Source organism: Corvus moneduloides, chromosome Z (genome assembly GCF_009650955.1).
Source record: "Corvus moneduloides isolate bCorMon1 chromosome Z, bCorMon1.pri, whole genome shotgun sequence".
Lineage (NCBI taxonomy): Eukaryota > Metazoa > Chordata > Aves > Passeriformes > Corvidae > Corvus > Corvus moneduloides.
In genome coordinates this window covers 62,244,914-62,258,495 of record NC_045511.1, presented here as the reverse complement: position 1 = coordinate 62,258,495, position 13,582 = coordinate 62,244,914, and the positions used below count along the sequence as shown (strand labels likewise).

General features: G+C 34.7%; 1 protein-coding gene across 50 annotated transcripts in view; it reads right to left on the bottom strand.

Moving 5' to 3' along the window:
• PTPRD (protein tyrosine phosphatase receptor type D) overlaps positions 1-13,582 on the bottom strand; it is a 1,180,356-nt gene that overhangs the window by 687,971 nt on the left and 478,803 nt on the right. For all 50 annotated transcript variants that reach the window (XM_032097314.1, XM_032097313.1, XM_032097327.1 and 47 more), the window contains one exon: positions 12,588-12,636. The gene's annotated coding sequence lies outside the window, so the exon portion shown is untranslated. The remainder of the gene's footprint in view (positions 1-12,587; positions 12,637-13,582) is intronic.

Here is a 13,582-nt window from a genome sequence, read left to right as displayed (position 1 = left end):
TATTTCTTGAGGCCCATCACCACAGCACCTTTCCTTTCATAAGGAAAAAGAGCTGCTGGAGAGCAATAATAATCAGTCAGAACATGCCGAGCAATGGACCAAGAGCAGAATTCAAAGCTACTAATTATCAGTGTCTCTTTTTTCCACTCTGAATGTGTATATTGCTTTGGCTGGATAGGAACATAGAGATGGCATGACATAACATACAGAATTTTTTTACACAGAGCATTTCTTTGCCTTTGCTTTTGTTCTAAAAGGTTAGCAAGTGGAATACTAACTCAACTACCTCAAAGAAGGAGAGAAAGAAAAAGTTGTGGTGACACTGGGAAAAGCATTTGCTCAAGGTTGGAATCTAGAGGAAAGTGGTCTTCTTATGATGGGGTGGACATCTGTTCAGGAGAAATACCATCTACTACCTTTTTCACAACCTCTATTTACATTCTTTTTTTCCCAATTGCTTCAGAAATACCTAGGAAAATAAACCTTATGGCTAATTAAAACGAATAAAAGGAGGCAAACCTGGACTGATAGACATCCTGCTGGATGTGAAGGAACTCATTAGGAAGAAGTCTTTATGTCATCTCTACACTATTGTAAAGAATCAATGTTCATGGTTTTGGTGGATGGGGAAGATTCAGGCTGAAAGCTGCAATATCCTTTCAGAAACAGCTTCTTGTCTAGGAGCATGTCCTGCCAGTGTATATTTCCTTTGGTTTAAACCCTCTTGTGTTCAGGCAGCAGAAAAAACTTGAAACTGTTGCAATATTTTACTTGTCCCAATTTTCCTTCAGTTGGTTGGTTTCTGATTTTGTTATTTTTTCCCAGGATACATGTCCTTCCCAGATGACATGAGCCACTGAGGCTAGCCAAGATCTTGCCTTAGATGTTTTTCATGGTCAATTTAGGGTCTTGTATACACGTTAAGAATTGCTTAAAAATATATTCTGCATGTAGTGGTATTTGGACACTCTTACCCCATTATTTCCCTGCCCACACTGAAAGCTTTAAGGTAATTCCACAGAAACAGGCATATTGTCTTCTTCTGAGATTGGCAAATCAAATGAAGAAAAAACAAGAATTTATTTAAAACAGCAGTAATTTCCCTCCCATGATTTTTGAAATTTAACAGAAAATTTAATTAAACTGGATGAATACAATTATGATTGTTTGAAACTGCAGATAAAAACCTGTGTCAAACACTATCTAAAGAAGGAGTTTTTTATTCTAAAGGGTGAAAATTTCCCAGGATTAACGCATTTTTTTACCGTATTAAAACAACTAGAGGAAAAAAAATTACAAAAAAATTACAGTAATGGTAGTCATAGGTCTTTAAGATATTTAAGGTAGATTCCATGTTTAATATGTCTAGAAATGGATAAGTATAAAGGAGGCTGCAGAGTGGCAGCCAAAAAGAAAGAATTAAAAAAAGAAGAGCAGAATGTTTCATATTTTTCAGTCAGCTTTTCTCCAGAAACTAGGCTTGCTTTCAGATATGTGGGGAAGAAGAGTATAATGTCAAGATCGACATCTGTGGAAGACTATGTAAAAATGTAATTTACAGGAATGACAAAAAGGAAACATGGTAGAAATTAGAAAGTAGCTTAAATTTTTTCTAAATAACTTAGAAAATTAAGTGGATATCAGCAAGATTTTTTTCTGATGAGGGTGGTGAGATACTGGACAGGTTGCCCCAAGTTGTGGGCAACCCTAAAACTATTTGAAGGTCAGCGGCTTTGAGCAATCTGTTCTGGTGAAAGATGTCCCCGTCCATAGCAGGGTATTTCAACTTGGTGGTCTTTGAAGGTCCTTTTCAACCCAAAGCATTCTTCAAAAACATTTAAAGATTCAGGCAGATATTGGCAAATAATTGTATCTCAATACAAAATCTTTTTGCCTCAGAGATCAAATTCTATAGGTATTCCCTACATATTACTGTGAATAGTGCACATCACTGTAGCTAATAGCATTTGCAATCCAAAATTACTGGCACATGTTTTGGCCAGGAAAGCAGTGGAGAAACTATTGAGTGTTGGAAACTGTAACTGCTCTTCCAATTACTCTAGGTCAGTTATGGCTCAACAGTGACAGATAGTGACAGCAGACAGATAAAGCCGAGGCATCAGATGGAAACACTGCATCCCAGAAGTAACTTCTGCATAGCAAAAGCTATGAGATACTCAGGGACGTGGGACCCTCACATTGTCTTGGAGCTCCTCCTATTCTCTCTCTCTTCTGAATTTCTTTTAAAAGGTAGTAGTACAAAAATCAAAGAACCTCTCTAAGGAGTATATACCTCCACTCAACTCCTACCTATATTAACTTCAACAAACATTCCCAGATTACTTTTGTCCTAGATCTTCATACATTTAACAAGAGGTATAGATGGAAGAAAATTACTTCAGTTATCTCCGTATGGGCAGCAGAGTTGATATGAGCTGATGCCTTAAAAATAAATTCATTTTTCATGTAGAAGTCATGAAGAAGAAGAAAGAAGAAGAAAGAAGAAGAAGAAGAAGAAGAAGAAGAAAGAAGAAGAAAGAAGAAGAAAAAGAAAAAGGAAAAGAAAAGGGAAAGCAAAAGGAAAAGAAAAGGAGAAAGAAAAGGAGAAAGAAAAGGAAAAAGAAAAGGAAAAAGAAAACAAAAGATATGTTCATTTGCACCTATGCTTTTGGTTCGCTTAAGATGAATTAATAATGAGTATTTGTAGTCTGAGTTTCATTTTGGGAGGAAGCTTTTGCTAGCTTTCTTCCAAGACACAGTCCCTCACAAAAGTTTCTTTTGAACGTTTAGCCGGTGCATGTTCATCATACTATTTCACCCTAAATATTTTGGAATTTGTAGAGAGAAGACATACATCTGACAAAACCTGAAGTATGAAAAAACCCATAGTTTATTGACAATATACTTGTTTCTCTCTGTTTAGAGAAGTCTGATTTCTGCTATCCACTGGAATATTTCCCATAACCTTTCCCATATGTCCAGGTACGAAAATAGCCCTATCTTCTCCAGTCCTCATTTTCTGCACTGCAAAGTGTGTACAGTTGATTTGTATGCTACTGTTCTGCTATATTTATGTTTTATTATCTGTATGGTACAAGAATTATATATATTTTCTGCATAAAGAGGAAAATGGCTTGCACTGAAAGAAAGCATATTAGAGAGCAAGCATACTTAAGAATAAAATTCTAGAAATTCAAATTCAGAAAGGACAGTCACTGCCGATTGGTATCTGCTGATGAGAGTGGCAGTTTATTAATAATCTGTCATGTAAAGCTGACAAATGGGGTGCTGAATTCTGCCCAGTTACACAATGAAATCTCCTCTGTTATTACCTCTAGAATTACCTACTTTCTGTTGAAATACTTTTGCAGATATAAATATGCTTCAAAGTTGTTTTCTGAATACAGGTTACTTCTATTTTTTTCACCTAATTCCTCATTATTGATAAGATTCATCAGGAGGCTAATCTTGGTCTTTGAGTATACACACAGTCCAAATACATACCAAGTTTCAGTTCAGATAAAAACTTTGGGAAACACTGATAGGGTTATCAGTGGTCAAAAGGACAAATCATAGTACATAAATTCCTTACTTTTGATATGTCATGGGGAAAAAAACAAAAAAGGAAATAGTATCATAGAAGCTGCATACACCTATTCAAATTGTACATTTGGATGCACTGCAAGCAATTTATCAACACAGAAATGCCAGTAAACTAGGAGGAGATGGAAGGAAGAGATTGTTCTTGAAGGAACTACTAGGAGTACAGAGAAATATGTGTTCTGCCACATGACAAGTACTTTATTTTTCTCCTCTCTAGTCACTTTAATTTTTAAATTAGATTAAAATTTCTAAGGAATCACATTCTGAAATGCAACTTTTTAAAAATATTTATCTAAAAGGTTGGTTGAGTTTGCTGCATAATACGTGAGAAACTTTACTCAACATATCCAGTAATGAAATCTAAAACTACAAAAATTTGAAGTGTTTTCAGATTTCTTCATTATCCTTTCCCACTTTTGCATTTCAGTGTAATATAGTGAGCTGAGTGGAAAAGATAATCTGACTGACAGAAGCTGGAAGCTAGTTCAGAAGAAAAATCACTTAAAACTTTACGGCCAAGCACCACTAGAAAAATCGTGCTGAGACAGATGAATCTCTGGCCTGACTTAGAGTCCCAAGATTTTGTGTTGTGTTCTTTGATGAATTTATTCAAAACACTATTTTTAATTGAGCTATGAATTAAAATAATTTAACAACCTTTTGCTTAGGACTAAGACTACAGTTAGTTGTGTATTTGTTTCCATGATACATAAGTGATTTTCTCCTAAAAATTCTGAAATACTCAGTTGAGTTCAGATTTTACTGTACTCAATGCCCAAGTGAATGTAGGTGGATCTATTGGGCTAAGTATTTTTTCCTCTGTCTATGCAGGAAATCATGTGTTTGTGGGACCCATCATACCAAGTAAACTATAAAATAAGGGGTTATTTTCATTACTCAATTTTTCAGGTTTTATTTCTATACAATATCTTACTGAGCATAAAGATTTAGGAAAACTCTTCAACACAACATGTGCACACACACACTCAAAATAATACAACATTTCCCTGAAAGATGATGGGGGTTTTGTCCTAATATTTGTCCAGAGATAAGAAGCATTGAGAAAATGCCATGTTGGACATGTATTTTCATATGACAGCTTCTAATTTGACTTCTGGACACCAACCATAACTGTATATGAAATAGAAAAAAGTTTACTTATTTTGCAATTTCATCAAACAAATATTGATCAGATTTCAGCTCAACTCTTTACAGATCCACAAATGTTGACAATACGCGATACTTTTCAACAAGATTATTCTCTGGGAAAATTTGTTTCATTCATGAGCAGAAGCTGGATGAAGATGAAAAGGCAGGACATTATCATTTGAAGCATGTGGCCAATAGCCTAGCAACCATCTAAATATTCAATCTATTTTTAATTCTCTATTTTCAATGTTAATTTTAAATTATCAGATCTCTGATAAACTTGTGCTTTAACAGCATTTTCAGTACTGCAATGAGTAAAGTAACCATTTGTCTGCTTTCATGACAAATATAAAATATGGAGAAAATAAAAGACGCAACAAAAAGTGCATTCAATTCTAGTTCCCAATGTAAAATGTAAAGCAAAAAATTGGATACTGCATATGGCATTTATAGCGTTCTTTAGAAACTTATTGGGCAAATTCCATCTTCCTCTCATTTGTACAAAGTAGCGGCATAAACTAGTGACTCGTTTGTTTTATGTTTTTTACAAGCCCAGTGAAAGTAATGCATATGAAAGACATAAATTCCTGCATACCTAAGAAAGTGTAGTATGTTGACCTGACCGACAAGGACGTAGAAGATCAAGCTCATTAGGAGTGCATGAAAAAGGACTTCAGCTGCAGGCCACTAACATTAATAGTAGTCTTCTTACTAGGTTTTGGGAAAAACTCCAGAATAATATTTCTCAGTTTTATAAAAACCCAAAACCTGTTCAAACATCATTACTTTTCCTTTTTTTTTTCTTTTTTTCCCTGTCTTTTTTTAGAAAGGGAAAGAAATAGTTACCCTTAATTAACAAAAAAAAGGTTTCAGATTTACCCCTAATGTAATTTTATCAATGACTTCAGGGATATAGTGTGTGTTACTAATTTTCTAATCACAGAATCAACTAGACCACAGCACAGCCAGCCTTTTCTTAAACACCTCCTGGGTCATTGACTCCAACCCTTCCCTGGGCAGTCCATTCCAATACCCAGTCACTCTTTCTGTGAAGAACTTCTCCCTAATGTCCAACCTAAACCTCTCCTGGTGCAGCTTAAAACTGTGTCCTCTTGTCCTGTCCCTGGATGTCTGGGAGAAGAGGTTGACCCCCACCCGGCTACACCCTCCTTTCTGGGAGTTGTAGAGAGTGATGAGGTGTCCCCTGAACCTTCTTTTCTCCAGGCTAAACAGCCTCAGCTCCATCAACCACTCCTCACAGGAGCTGCTCTCCAGACCCTTCACGAGCCTTCTTGCCGTTCTCTGGACATGGTCCAGCAGCTCAACATCCCTCGTAATTTGCAGGGCCAAGAACTGGACACAGCACTCAAGGTGTGACCTAACCTGTGCCAAGTTCAGGGAACAATCCCTCCCCTAGTCCTGCTGGCCACACTGTTGCTGATCCAGGCCAGGATGCCATTGGCCTTCTTGGTTACCTGGGCACAGCTGGCTCATGTTCAGCTGCTGTCAGTCACTACCACCACATCCCTTTCTGACTGGCCACTGTCAAGACACTCTGCCCTCAGCCTGTAGTGCTGCAGGGGATTGTTGTGGCCAAAGTGCAGGACCTGTCACTTGGACTTATTAAACTTATCATTGGATACAGCCCATCTATTCTGTGGTACAGATCCCTCTTCAGAGGACTGCAGGACCACCTCCAGATGGGCCATCTGGTCATAAAAGGAGATCATGTTGGCTGGGCAGGACCTGGCCCTCCTAAATCCATGCTGCCTGGGTCTGAGCGCTTGGCTGTCATGTAGGTCCCATGGGATCACACCAAAAAAGACCTGTTCCATAACTTTGCCACCCCAAGTGAGGCTGACATGCCTGTAGTTTCCTGCAGTCTCCTTCCGGCCTTTCTTATGGATGGGTAATACTGGCCAGCTTCCAGTCATCTGGGACCTCCCCCGTGAGCCAGAAATAATGATAAGTGATGGAGAGTGGCTTGGTGAGCTCCTCTGCCAGTTTGCTCATCACCCTAGGATGGATCCCAACAGGTCCCATAGATACAAGAGCATCTAAGTGGCTGAGCAGGCACTAGTTGTGTCCTCCTGGATTACAGGGGAGTATTCTGCTCCCTGTCCCTGTCTGCCAGCTCAGGAGGCCAGTTTCCTGAGGTTGGCCTGTCTCTTGCAGCATTACAAAAAGGTAGTACAGTACCTTTCGGTCTCGGGGAGAAATTTTTTCCTTTGCAGGGTTAGCAGATCCTACTAATGTAAATGGAAAACATCTTGCTATGTTACATTTTAAGTTCTCTCTGTTTCATATGTTCTGTAATAATGTTAGGGGCTGGATGAAGAAGGCAATTTTACCTTTAACTTACAATTTACATTCTTATTCCACATCCTTTGTAAAAAGAGAGTAACTCTAAGCTTACATAAGCAGATATTGACATGGCTTTTAAGTACAAGGTAATAGATTCAAAATATTTTGTCCTGTTTCCCATATCCTGACAGCAAACAAGAAAAATTGTGTTTGGTGGGATGGTTGTGAATTGATAAAGAAGTTCAAAGATATTCTAGGAAATCACTCTAAGAACACTTCTAATAATCCATTGACAATTGTATCAACTACCATGTCCATTACAAAGGATTGCAAGGTAGTATGTCAGAAAAGGCAGGTCTGCCACCCATCAAATAATTTAAATAATGTAACTAGAGAAAATTATTCCATTTAGCTGTATAAAACCAGTTCAGCTTCCTTTAGTTTCAAATAAATTTGTATTTTTTGCAGGTCCACATGATAAGCCCTGTCTCTTGTCCACAAGCCCTGTCTCTTAAGCAAGTTTCAAGGTACAATAATTACTAGCTGAAAACTAGCAAAGTTCTTTATAAATAACGGGATATAATCATCATTGCAAAACCCTGAGGATTGTAATGTGGGTCTCCAGTTTACATTAGAAGAGATTTACTCTCATTGTAGGTTTAGTTCCATCAATCTGAAAATGAGATTCAAGCTACCTTTTCTTTTAAAGCTGATTTTAATTTCAGAAATAATAATACTCCCAAGAGATGCAATGACATTCTCAGAGGTACAAAAGAGAATATCATCAAGATTACATATCATCATTCTAATGATAATTTGCCCTAGGCTGTGGCTTTGGTAGGAATTTTAATCAATATTTCCAAGGTATGCTTATTAAAAAAGGAAAATGTCTTCAGTATAAGAGCTATTTTTTTTTTCCATTTCACATTTTATGCAAGTTGGTTGACTTTCATTGGTTCTATTCCTTAATAAAAAATTAATTTGGTGACTATTTTGTGTTTCAAATAAAAGAAATATTTTTTTTAGCTGGAACATTTTAATCTTTCAGAAAGGTAGAATTTTTTCCAGCAGGAGTTATTTTTTGTGACTTCAAAAAAACCAAAAAAGGACAGTAAAAGAACCCCAGAACTTACTCACAATTTACATACAACCTTTTACTCTTACAATGGCATGGCATGCGAAACTTCTATCCGTAACTTTTCACATGCTAGTGAACCCAGTCTGAAAAGTATTAAAAGATAAATTTGCTGCACTACTTTTCTGTGTTTTATTACACTTATGCTTAAAATTTACATTAAAAGAACAAGTGGTTAAGCTCTTTTACAGTGCTTTTTGGAAAATACTACTTTACATTAGAAAATGTAAATATAAATAGAAAATACTACTATACATTAGAAATGTATAAATACACATTTCTATGTATGCATGCATACATGACTATCTATAAAGCACAAATGCTCAGGGACTGTACAGGACCAAGTCTGAACGCAGTCAGGAAGACTAATATGTTTTCAAATATATATGTCCATATTTGTTTCTATTTATTTCCATCCATTCATATGTAATTACATATGTATTACATATGCATAATTACAAAATTAATTACATATGAATGGATGGAAATAAATAGAAAAAAAATACGTAAAATAAAAATAAGAAGTAATTTTTCCAAATACGATGTTAAAATTGGTAACTAGCATCAAGGTGTTTCCAGTTAACTTGCAAGCATACCTATAGAAATATATCTGATAATTTGTGATACAGCACTCAGAAGAATTCAGGTTAAATGGCATTTTGAGATTGTGTCTGCAAAGTCTGTCTTCAAAAAGAATAATTTTAAAATGGAAAAATAGATGTTTGTTGTTTTATTGATTTTGCAGATAATGTAAAAATATAAGAAATTATAAAAATAAAAAATTATGATATTTCTGGGATGATTAAATGCTATGTCACGGACACAGATTGATAGAAATTATTTTCATAAGTGTCAGCTTGTAGAAATAGACATCACAAGCTGAACACACAATAAAACTCCCCCTCATTCTCCACGTCTACTTCCTTCCTGCCACTGCTTTCGCTGATATAAAACTACCAAAAGGGTGAACAAGACAACAACACAAGGTTAACAGAATTGATTCAACTGCTTAATATCCTAAGGGGAGAGACACATCCGTCACAATTTTTGAAGTTGCATACTGCCCCTTACAGACTCAGATCATCCACAAGATGTCAGGAAACAGATGCTTTTGTTTTCTTCCACTGTACACTTTTTAAAAATTAATATTTATCTCTAAAAAAATATATTGCAGATTGAAGTGGGTTTTTTGAGAAAATTGGCTAAAGTCCTTAATTTTATATTTCTTCTTTAATCACATGAGGCAACAGATAAAGTATATGAAAGGAATTTAAAAAAATTAAGAACTCAACTAGGAGAGAACTAGAAAAAACAGTAAAAAGAAGCAGGTCAGAGAAAAAGTGTTTTTTGAGTTTGTGGTTTTGGTTTTTTTTGTTTGAGGTTTTTTTTTTTGTTGTTTTTGTGGGTGCTTTTGTTTTTGTGGGTGCTTTCATCTAATTAGATTTATTTCATTATTTTTAATAGTAATTTATTTATTTTGTATAAAAATATAAATGCACTTAGAGGTTGGCATGGATGTGACCTTGACATAAGGTCTGGTAAGTTTCTGGTATTCATTTTCCAGTGAGGTACTTACTTTTATCCATTGGTTCTGTATAACTTAATTTTCTTTTTTCCCTTTTTTTTTTTTTTAACCTCTATAAGAATGATCATGCAATTCTAAAGGGAAGAAGAAAGTGGAATTAATTAATTTATTAAGTAATGTTTTTAAAGTCTATTTAATGTCATTGTTAAAAAACCTGAAACAACATAGAATCAGAAAATCAGTACTAGTATTTTAAATGTGTCTATATTACTTAGATTTGCCTGTGTCTTGTTTTTAGAGTTTTTATAATAAATTATTAAATCAGGCATATCACAAGCCTTTCTTTAAATGTTTAACTCAATCAAACATGGTTTTGATCCAAATTTTGCAATGATTCTTTAATACTCGGTAGCTGTCTGTGTCATTCTAAGGTCTACTTCAGTCATCTGCATCACTTTTATGTATAAAAATTTCAGTCCAATAAAACAATGTAAAAAAATTCTCTGACAAGTCTGCTACGCATAGTTTGCAAACAACACTGGGGAGAATCCCATGTCTTATAGACATCTTTATGAAAACTTTATTAAATTATCTTTATTAACTTTATTAAATCATGCAAGAAATTAATTAGACCATTTATCTTTCTACTTTAAGTATATTGGAAAGATGGCAATATTGGAAAAGAGTCCTCTTACATATTAAATCCCTACCAGTTGCATTTTTTTAACTGCTCCAACTGTGATAAACTTAAGTGATCCAATTTTAAAAAGTGGCAAAGCAGTTTTTTTGTTTGGTTTCTGAAGGTTTTGGGGCTTTTTTCCTGGATTTTCCCACAAAAGTTAATGATTTCTGTTGTGTATCGTTTGGGGGGGTTATTTGTATTTTTTTTTACATGACATCCTCCTCCGCCTTATTTTATCATAATTTTATTATATTTATCAATTATTTAATGCAGTTAGCTCAGCTGCCTCCCATATTCATACCCATAAAAGTCCTTTATCATACTGTTGAATAAACGGTTCCTCAAACCATGGGATACCATTGTCTTTGCATATTTCTTTCTTTGAAAGTCAAGCTTTATTATACATATATGCTTGTGTGTATTTTATATAGCATCAGTTGTTGGTGCTATGAAACATAAGGGGAAAATATTACCATGAATCTTATATTAATTAATATACCGGTATTATAGTGAGACTTCTCTAACAGTCACTTCAGCACATTGTTATTAAACACTTCCAGGGTTTCCTCAACCACCAGAAATTAACAAACTTCACAAGGCAGATATCTATACAGTTAACAGTTTTGATGATAGGAGATTGGCATACTGATAAAGAATTTCTATGAGTGCAGAAGCTTTACAGAAATATGGATAAACTCTGTGTCCCTGCACACATTTTCATATCTGGGAAAAAAAATGAGATTTGAAGGATTTTGAATTTAAAAGCATTTTAAATTATAATAGATACCTCTAAATCTGCTGTAGACATCTCTAAATTGCCTGCTGCAAGAGAGATTCTACAACTGTGCTGTGCAAGATGTGGGATCGTAATAATCAATTTCTTTCTCAAGCAAAACAACAAGAAATAATCTAAGGGAAAACCAGCAGAAACAAGATGGAAACATCCACCAGATCTGCCCAAATATTAAGAAAAAATATTTTATGTGCTTTTTTTTTTAATTGGTAATACAAAATTTTAAATGTTAGACTTTCACAAGAAGCCTTTGAAACAGAAGTATGCTTTAAAGCTCAAAATTTGTAACTCAGTACAAAAGAAGCAACACAGCAAAATTGAACTACTACCTTCACGCAGTGAGTAGAAACACAAAACAAAGCTGACAGATCTGTTCTCCTGGGCTTAGGTTTCCGCTGTCTAGAAGTGTTGTTTGCTGCCCGTGTATGCACAGTATGACAGCTATTTGTGTTATACAAATGGGGTTTACTCATGAGTTTGATCTCAATTGCATGCTAATCATATTGTCCCTGGTTATGAACAAGCACTTTACTTTGTTATGTTTAATACTATGAAACAAGCTTAAAACACAGGAGAGTACTTTTTAAGTAACCTGTTTAAGCTTGTTTGTCTCAATAGCTTTATTACATTACTTATTAAATTATCTCAGGAACATGCTAAATATCATTGTATTTTGTTCAAATGACTTCATGTTAAACATAATTTTTCTCAAAAAACTTATTATATGGAATAAATAAAAATTGATTTACGGCAACCACAGGTTTCCAGTAATTTTAGTTCTCATTATAATGGCTATGTGTCTTATCTCTCACTCCCCTGCATTGTAACATAAAAATCCTGACAGTAAGAAATAATTTTGATAAAACCTGTAGTGTGATAACATTACTGTTTTCCGCTGCTTAGCCCTTATTCACTCCTAGAAGATGGTTTCTAATCAGTTATTTAATGTACAGAAATTCAGTTTACATCTGGAGAACCTCTGTCATTTTTTCAGATCGTTGCCTCTTTTGTTCATGTAATCTCTCACACTGAAATTACATCAGCTTCTGTGTTTGATGACTATGTTAACATAACACATTCAAATTACATATATAACATTGAAGTACAGTTATGTCATTATGTCAGTCAAACTATGTTAAAACACAACAAACAAAACATGAACAAGTTCATTTTACTGTTACATGGTAAATGGAAAAAAACCCTTTCTTCTTCACAATATCTTGAAACTAATAGAGATTAAGTAATCACTGGTATTACTGGTTGACATTATCACAGACTAGGTGGGACTTCTTTGGGGTTTTTTCATGTTCCAGGAAATATGGTCATAGGCTAGGAGACAGTTATTCACAGAACCATCCCAATTCAGGCTTAAGAAATAACAAAAATTATTACTCACCCTGAGCTTGCAGGTTTGGAACACAATAAAAAAGACTCTATCCTGAGATCTGAAAAACACAAAAAAAGAGCTTTCTATAACCACTAACAATAAATAGTCAGACATTAGATATACAACAAATAAATGCTTGTTCAATACTTATAAAAACCACAAATAATTGACATACATATACCTTATAAGAATATCAGTTGACTTAAACCTCAAGTAATATGCTTTGAAAGAAGCACATTTTATGTCAGAAAAGCAGCCCAATAAAAGTCTAAGCTTTCAAGTGTGTTCAGTCTTCCTCTCCCTACATCCCTACAGTGTTTTGAAGAAAAATCAATTTTAAGCTCTCTTCTGGAAATTAGAATTTGTGAATTTCTGTGCAGACCAATAAACTCCAGGGATATCTGGGTAGAAGAGTTCAGACTGCACACCAGAGCAGTTTAAACTATGACTTGAGAAGTTTATTTGAACATAAGAAGTTCCTTTGGAAAACAAATTACTTTAAAGCTCAGAAGGTAATAAAAAAACCTGAGACCATATTCTATGATTTCAGTTCTAGGAGGGAGAAATCAAAATAATTAAAATAATAATAAAGGTTATATTTTCATGTTTGAAAGGGATCAGAATGCTTTGTGATGACTGATGAAAGTGCATCAGAGTAAAAGCAATAGAAAGTCTGACTGGACATGGATGTTTGTAAACATGGCAATGCAAAAAAGGGATGCTTTCTATAAAAGCAGAGGAAGAAAAAAAATTAGTGCAGCAAATCTCCTTTATGATCATCAAATACAAAAGATTCATCATTGAATTAACATTCATTTCATGGACCTGGATGCATTTCTTTATAATTTCTAAAATTTGTTAAATTTATCAATACTATAACCATGGTTATTCCATTAATAAGGTTTGAGGTTACACATTAGCCTAATAAAAACAGTCTAAAATTGATTTTCCTGCAGCAAATTACTTTCCGACTTTTTGTCTACAAGCATTTTTCTCTTTCCAGT